Genomic DNA, 7,730 nt, shown 5'->3' with positions numbered 1-7,730 from the left:
CTTCCCACAGAACCAAAAGAGAGAGAAAGCCTTCCCCTGGAGCTGACACCCTGAATTCAGATTTCTAGCCTCCTAGACAGTGAAAGAATAAATTTTGGTTTGTTAAAGCCATCCACTTGTGGTATTTCTCTTATAGCAGCACTAATAACTAAGACAGACAGACAGATAGATCCCAGGTGGCAAAAATGGTTAATGTGCTTGGCTACTAACTGAAAGGCTGGAGGTTCTAGTCCACCCAGAAGTTCCTCAGAAGAAAGGCCTGACGATCTACTTCTGAAAAATCAGCCATTGAAAACCCCGTGGAGCACATTTCTACCCTGATACATGGGGTCACCATGAGTCAGAGTCGACTTGACAGCAACTGGTTTTATACATGTGTATGTATTTATACATGTTACATGTTACATACACATGTAACAAGGGAATCTGGGAGCAAGGAGGAGTACTTAGATGCCTGTATTCGAGTTGTCTTCTTCCCAGAACCTTGTCTAGATTGTTAATTAGTTTTAATTAACTTTTAAATTATTTTACACTCTGTAATCAATCTGGAATTTACTTGGATGTATAGTGTGAGATGAGGATTTAATTTTGCTTTATTTATTCCTCTTGTGTAGTTAATTGTCCCAGCATCATCTATTGAATACTTCTTCTTTCTGCATAGGCTTGTATTGCCACTTCTACCATCCAATAAAGCCAGGTACATGAAAGATTGTCTCAGAGCTACCTGTTATAGTCCATTGATCTGTATACCAATATGTATGCACTATGCTATTTTAATCTTTGAAACTTTTACAGCTCATTTTAATATCTGATACTATGTTTCCTAATTCTCCTTCACCTTCAAATCATTCTTGGCTATTTTACCCATTCATTCTCCTAGCTGGATTTCAGAATCACTTCATCAAATTCTCTCCCTTCCCACTAAAGGAAAACAAATATAACAAAATCAAATCAATTATATGGGGATTTTTATTAGAATTTCATCAAAACTATGCATTTTAGGAAGAATTGACATTATTAAATAATCACTCTTTAATTTCAGGAACAAGCTATGTCTTTCCACTTATCTGATTCTTATTTTACGTTTCCTTCATGAACTTTTATTTCTTCATACAGAATCTCCATACTCCTAGTTAAGTTTATTTCTAGGCAGGGACTGTTATTATCCCCATCTCAGAAGTAAAGAAATTGAAGTTTTCCCAAGGTCACACAGCTAGTAAGTGGTGGAGGCTGAATTTGAACCTACGGCATCAATCACTGTGTTACTTTATTTAAGATTATTTTACACCTTGAATGAATTTTAGTAATAATTACCCCCATAAAATCATCAATTTCATCAAGTTATCCCACTTTGAAAGCATAGAGTTTTGCATTTCACTTTCACTTCTTTTCTCTAACTTCTTGAGTTAGATGCTTAATTCATTTACTTACCTTCTTAAAAAAATTGTATCGTGGTAAAATATATATAACAAAACATTTGTCATTTTAACCATTCTTAAGTGTACAATTCAGTGACATCAATTACATTCACCATGTCGTGCAACTATCCCCACTAACCATTTTGAAATACTTTTCATCCCCCTAAACAGAACCAAGTGTCCTGGTGGTGCAGTGGTTAAAGCAGTCGGCTGCTAACGAAACGGTCGGCAGTTTGAACTCACCAGCCCCTCTGCGGAAGAAAGATGTGGCAGTCTGCTTCCATAAAGATTTACAGCCTTGGAAACCCTATAGGATCGTATGAGTTGGAATCAACTCGACGTCAGTGGGTTTTGTGGTAAACCACAGGACCCCTTAAGTAGTAACTCCCCATTTCACCCTCCTTGCAGCCCCTCCTAATAATTTTTTGTCTTTGTGCATTTGCCTATTGTAGATATTTCATATGAGTGTGATCATACAATATTTACCCTTCTGCGTCTGAATTATCTTGCTCGGCATATTTTCAGGGTTCATCCATGTGGTAACATGTATCAGAACTTTAGTTCTCTTTATGCCTGAATAATATTCCATTGTATGGATATACCATATTTTCTTTATCCATTCATCTGTTGATAAACACTTGAACACATCTTTTATCTATTGTAAATGAACACCGATGTACAAGTATCTGTTTGAGTCCCTGCTTTCAATTCTTTTGGATGTGTACCTAAGAGTAGAATTGCTGGGTCATATGATAATTCTATGTTTAACTTTTTGAGGAACCACCAAACTGTTCTCCACAGTGATTTCACAATTTTACATTCTCACCAGCAATGCACATCCATGCCAACATATCTCATTGTGGTGTTCATTTGCATTTTCCTAATAATTAACTCTATTGAGCGTCTTCTAATTGTCCACTGGCCATTTGTACATTCTCTTTGGAGAAATGACTATGCAAGTCCTTCGTTCACTTTTATACTGAGTTGTCTTTTTGTTGTTGAGTTGTAGGAGCTCTTTATATATTCTGTATGTTAAATTCTTAACAGATATATGGCTACAAAATATTTTCTCCCATTCTGTGTGTTATCTCATCACTTTCTTGATAAAGACCTTCGATGCACAGATATTTTTAATTTTGAAGTCTAGTTTATCTATTTTGTCTTTTGCTGCTTGAGCTTTTGGTGTCATATCTAATGTCTTTCTTTTTTTTAATTAATGGAATCCATTATGGCTGCCCTCTCCTCTCATGTCCCCTGCCCACCACCCCGTCTTCCTGAACTCAGGACCTTGTTATTCTGGCTCTTCCTGCCTACTGCCTCATCTACCCCCAGCTGCTGGAGTAGAAAGATTATTGCTCTAGAGCCAAACACACCAGCTCAAATCCTGGATCATAGGGGTTGTACGTTCAGGGCCTCAGTGGACACTGAAACAAGTCTCCCTGTCCTCTCATCTCCCCCTGAGTTTGGTGTACATAACAAGCAGAAATGACATTTTAAAAAAAGTTAACAATGATGGTGGTTGAACAACATGAATATAATTAATGTCACTGAACTATACTTGTGAAGATTGTTAAAATGGCAAATGTTTTGTTATCTATATATTTACCACAATAAAAAAATTAATTAATTTTTTAAAAGCTGAGCAAATCATATTACGGTCCTTTTAAAAACAGTCCTTCTAGGTGTCTTTCCATTTTTCTTGGATAAGACCCACATTCTTCACCCTGGCCAAAAGAGCCCTATGTGATTGGGTCTTGGTCTCCCTCTTTGACCTCATCTCACACCCTATGTTTTCTCATTCACTGGACTCTTTTCTGATCCTTGAATGTGCCAAGCCCTTTCCCAAACCCTGGCTGTCCTCTCAGTGTTTCTGTTGCCCAGAATGCTCTTTTTCCAGAATCCCATGGCTCAGGTCTCACATCATGTCCCACAAAGATCATTCCCTCAGAGAGGCCATTGCTGACAACAGATTGAAAGCAGCCTTTTAATTATTACCAGTCTCATCACTAGTTTCCTCACAGCCATGATCACAGTCAGCAATGTTCTTATTTATCTACTTACTTGTTTATTTGCATATTATTTGCTTGCCCACTACAGGATAAGACTGAGGAGTGCGAGAACCTGATCTGTCTTGTTTGCCATGATGTCTCCAGGGTCTGGATCGGTACATGGCACATAGTAGGAACTCAATAAATGTTTGTTGAGTCAATAAAAACTCCAGTCTTGCTGCTTCCTAGCTGTGTGACTTTGGACAATTTAATTCCTTGAGCTCAGTTCCAAACCTGAAAAAGGAGACAACCATGGGGTTGGTATGAGCAAAAAAAAAAAGAGAGAGAGAGAGAGAAAGACTGTAAGTAAAACCCTTAGCTCTCTGTGTGGGCCATAGAAAGCAAGTAGTAGTAGCAAGAATTATTATCATCATCAACCTCTTTATTTAAATGTGAAAGCACTGTCAGTGAGACAGGTGGAGAGTTGCCCAGGCAAAGTTTTATAGGATTGCAGTCTATTCAGCTTGGAGTCTATTCAGTTGGGAGTCACATCTTATAAGTCAAGCAGCTCATTATTTTTGTCAAGGCCCAAGGGTTGATCATTTTCATAGGAACTCATTCACACTAACTATTGCTAATGACAATCATTTATCATTATTATCTCTCAGGGTTCTGGGAATTGACTGGGATCGGTTCTTACTCAGACTCCCTTCTGTGGTTGCAGTTGATGTTGGCTGTTAGCTGAGACCTCAGCAGCAGCTATGGGCTGGAACGCCTACATGTGGCCTCTGTGTGGCCTGAACCGCACAGCATGGTAGTTGAGCTCCAAGAGCAAGCATCCCAAGATGAGGAGCCAGGCAGAAACATTATTGCTTTTTGTAACTTAACCTCAGAAATCACATGACATTACTTCTGCCATATTCTATTTGTTAAAAGCGAGCCCATGTTCAAGGGAAAGGGAATTAGTCTCTACCTCTTGATTAGAGTGGTGCCAAAGAATTTGTGGACATGTTTTAGGACCACCATACTAATCAACATGAGAGAAGACTGATGTATGGATCAGACTGATTCTTTCATAATTAGCAATAATATATACAATTGTCAAATGGCCCAGATCAATCATATCAGCTCATCAATGCATTCTCTCTCCTGGTAGGCATGATAGAATGGTGGCTAAACAATAGACCTGAGTTTATGCTTGTCTGGGTTCACATTCTGGCTCTGCACCCTACTAGCACTGTGAATCTAGGCAAGTTCCTTAACCTCACTGATGCTTTCTTCTCTGTAAAATGGATGTGATAAACATGTAATACATGAAGAGTATCGGCACATGCAGAGCATTCAGTATATGGTAATGATTACTGTAAGCCCAAAGTCCCTGAATGGCACAAGCAGTTTGCGATCAACTACTAACCTAAAGGTTTGGTGTTTTGAACCCACCTGGCAGCACTGTGGGAGAAAGCCCTGCTGATCTGCTTCTGCTTCAGTAAAGATGTCAGCCAAGAAAACCCTATAGAGCTCAGTTCTACTCTGTAGCACACGGAGTCACCATGAGTCGGAATTGACTCAGCAGCAACGGGTTTGTGTTTTTTTGGTTTATTGTAAGCCCCAATTCTGCCCCAAGTCCTTTGCTATTACAGATGCTCCAATCAGGCACAAGTCATGCTCATTTCAAAGAGATGAACAAGTGTGGAGGGCATTTTGATCTAACCTGGGTCACCTGTGGACTTGACTGCCACTCTCCTCCCAGCTCATACAGCTCTCAATGAGCCCCTCCAAAGGCTAGATTGCAGGCTGCGGGGGTGGGTGGGCATGGCAACAGCCCCATCTCAGCCGGCATGTGGCCAGGGACTCAGATCTGCCAGTGTGGGCGCAAACACGCTCTCCCCAGAAAAGCTGCTCAAAGGCATAGACTAGGGAAAGAGAAGATTAAAAATAAAGAGTGGTCATGCTTGGTTTTGAAATTAAAGGAGAGCCTTCATTTCAAAGGCCCTTGATTCTCTTGCTTTGGGAGCAGTTGTATAGGCAGGGAAAAGGCTGAGGAGGTATGATGGGGTTTCCTTGCCCTAGAGCCCTAAGACATGGGAACACCCAGAACTGGACAGCTGTACCTTGTGGTCGCAGTTATGGGCTCACCTGAAATACTCATGCTTCAATTGCTGTGCAGGGTTTGCAAACCAGGACTTCGAACCAGTTCATTTCAGTTCAAACCCCTGTGGAGACTTTGCATTTCCATCCCAGATGTACTGAATCAGAATCTACATTTTAATAAGATCCCTAGGTGATTCGTATGTAGAACTTGTGTAGAACTTGTTAGAAACACAAATTCTCAGCAGGAAACTTGTTAGAAATGCACACTCTCAGCAGGGAGCTAGTTGGAAATGCAAATTCTTAGCAGGGGTTTGAACCAGTTTGAAGCCCTCTTGCAAACTAGAAGCCCCCATACTTACTTGGTTTGAACCTCAGTGAGTTTCTAAATTTGAAAGTGTTAATGCTTTTGAATCAGGCATTTGCTCTCCTCTTATGCCCAACACTTCTCATTATCTGGGTCCAGCCTGCTTTCCTTGTCCACATTAAATATCTTCTTGGTCCCTATAGACAAATTTGGTTTGCATCCTACTTGATTTGTGCTTTTCTTTCTCTAACAATACCAGTCAAACTTATGTGTATTAAGCACATGTGGTGTTTCCAGGACTGTGCTAAATATTAACCAGCTATAGTCTCAATTATTATCCTGGAAACTCTGCAAGGGGGGAGTCTCCACTCCATAGAGAAGGCATCTAAGGATCAGACGGGTTAAATGACTTACCCATGGCAACATAGATTGTGCATGGCAGAGCTGGTATTTGAATTCAGGTAGGATCCGTTGGGGAGTTTTCCAGTTGCAAATAACAGAATATCCACTTCAACTTGTTTAAAAAAAAAAAAAAAAAAAAAAGTGGAGGAGGGGAAGAATGCAGAACAGAATTTCAAGTTATCATGGACTCCAGACTTTCTGGAGCCATGGAGACTACAGGAACCCTGAAACTATTGCCCTGAGATAATCTTTAAACCTTCAAGCAAAAATATCCCCTGAAGTTGTCTTAAAACCGAATAATAGTTTAGTTTAGCAAGTGAAAAATGCACGCCTTGAGCATTATGCTCTTTTAAGAACGATCTATGTGAGATCAACTTGACAACAGCAACTCGAAAGATTAGATAGGAACCTTAGGGGGCAGAGAATTTATGTTAATGGTTGAGGAACAACTCCGAAAAGGACGGTGAGAATGGTTGCACAACTCAAGGAAGGTAATCAATGTCACTGAACTGTACATGTGGAAACTATTGAGTTGGTGTATGTTTTGCTGTATATATTGTCAATCACAACCCCAACAAAATAAAAAAAAAAAAAAGTAGGGAGAATTGATTGGTTCTAATAGCTGAAAAGTACAGCTTTTGTATGGTTGGATCCAGGGGCTCAAGCTCCTCTACATTGCATCAGTTTTAGGCAGGCTCTATCCTTGTGGGTGCAAGATGACTGCCACCATCTCATAGCCAACAACCTACTCTCTCACCAAGCCCAGCCCAAAGGAAAGAGCTTTTTTTGTTGTTGATTATTGTTGTAGTTTAAGTGAAAGTTTGCATTTCAAGTTAGTCTCTTACAGAAAAATTTATACATACATTGTTATGTGACCTTAATTGCCCTTCCTGTACTGTGACAGCATACTCCTCCTTTCCACCCCTGATTTCCCATGCCCATTCAACCAGCTCCTAACCCTCTCTGCCTTCTCATCTCACCTTCGGACAGAAGCTGCCCATTTAGTCTCATGTATCTACTTGAGCTAAGAGGCACACTCTTAACAAGTACCATTTTATGGCCCACAGTCCGGTCCAATCTTTGTCTGAAGAGTTGGCCTCGTAAATTGTTTAAGTTCTGGGCTGATAGAGAATCTGGGGGCCATGCTTTCCGGGGTTCCTCCAGTCTCAGTCAGTCCATTAAGTCTGGTCTTTTTACTAGAATTTGAGTTCTGTAACCCCCTTTCTCCTGCTCCATCAGAGACTCTCTGTTGTGTTCCCTGTCAGGGCGGTCATTGGTGGGAGCCAGGCACCATCTAGTTGTTCTGGTCTCAGGCTGATGAAATATCTGACTTATGTGGCCCTTTCTGTCTCTTGGGCTAATACTTTCCTTGTGTCTTTGGTGTTCTTCATTCTCCTTTACTCCAGGTAGTTAGGACCAATTGATGCATCTCAGATGGCCTCTTGCAAGCTTTTAAGACCCCAGATGCCACTCACCAAAGTAGGATGCAGAACATTTTCTTAATAAACTTTGTTATGCCAATTGACC

This window comes from Trichechus manatus, unplaced genomic scaffold (genome assembly GCF_000243295.1).
Source record: "Trichechus manatus latirostris isolate Lorelei unplaced genomic scaffold, TriManLat1.0 scaffold00024, whole genome shotgun sequence".
Lineage (NCBI taxonomy): Eukaryota > Metazoa > Chordata > Mammalia > Sirenia > Trichechidae > Trichechus > Trichechus manatus.
This window is presented reverse-complemented; position numbering follows the sequence as displayed.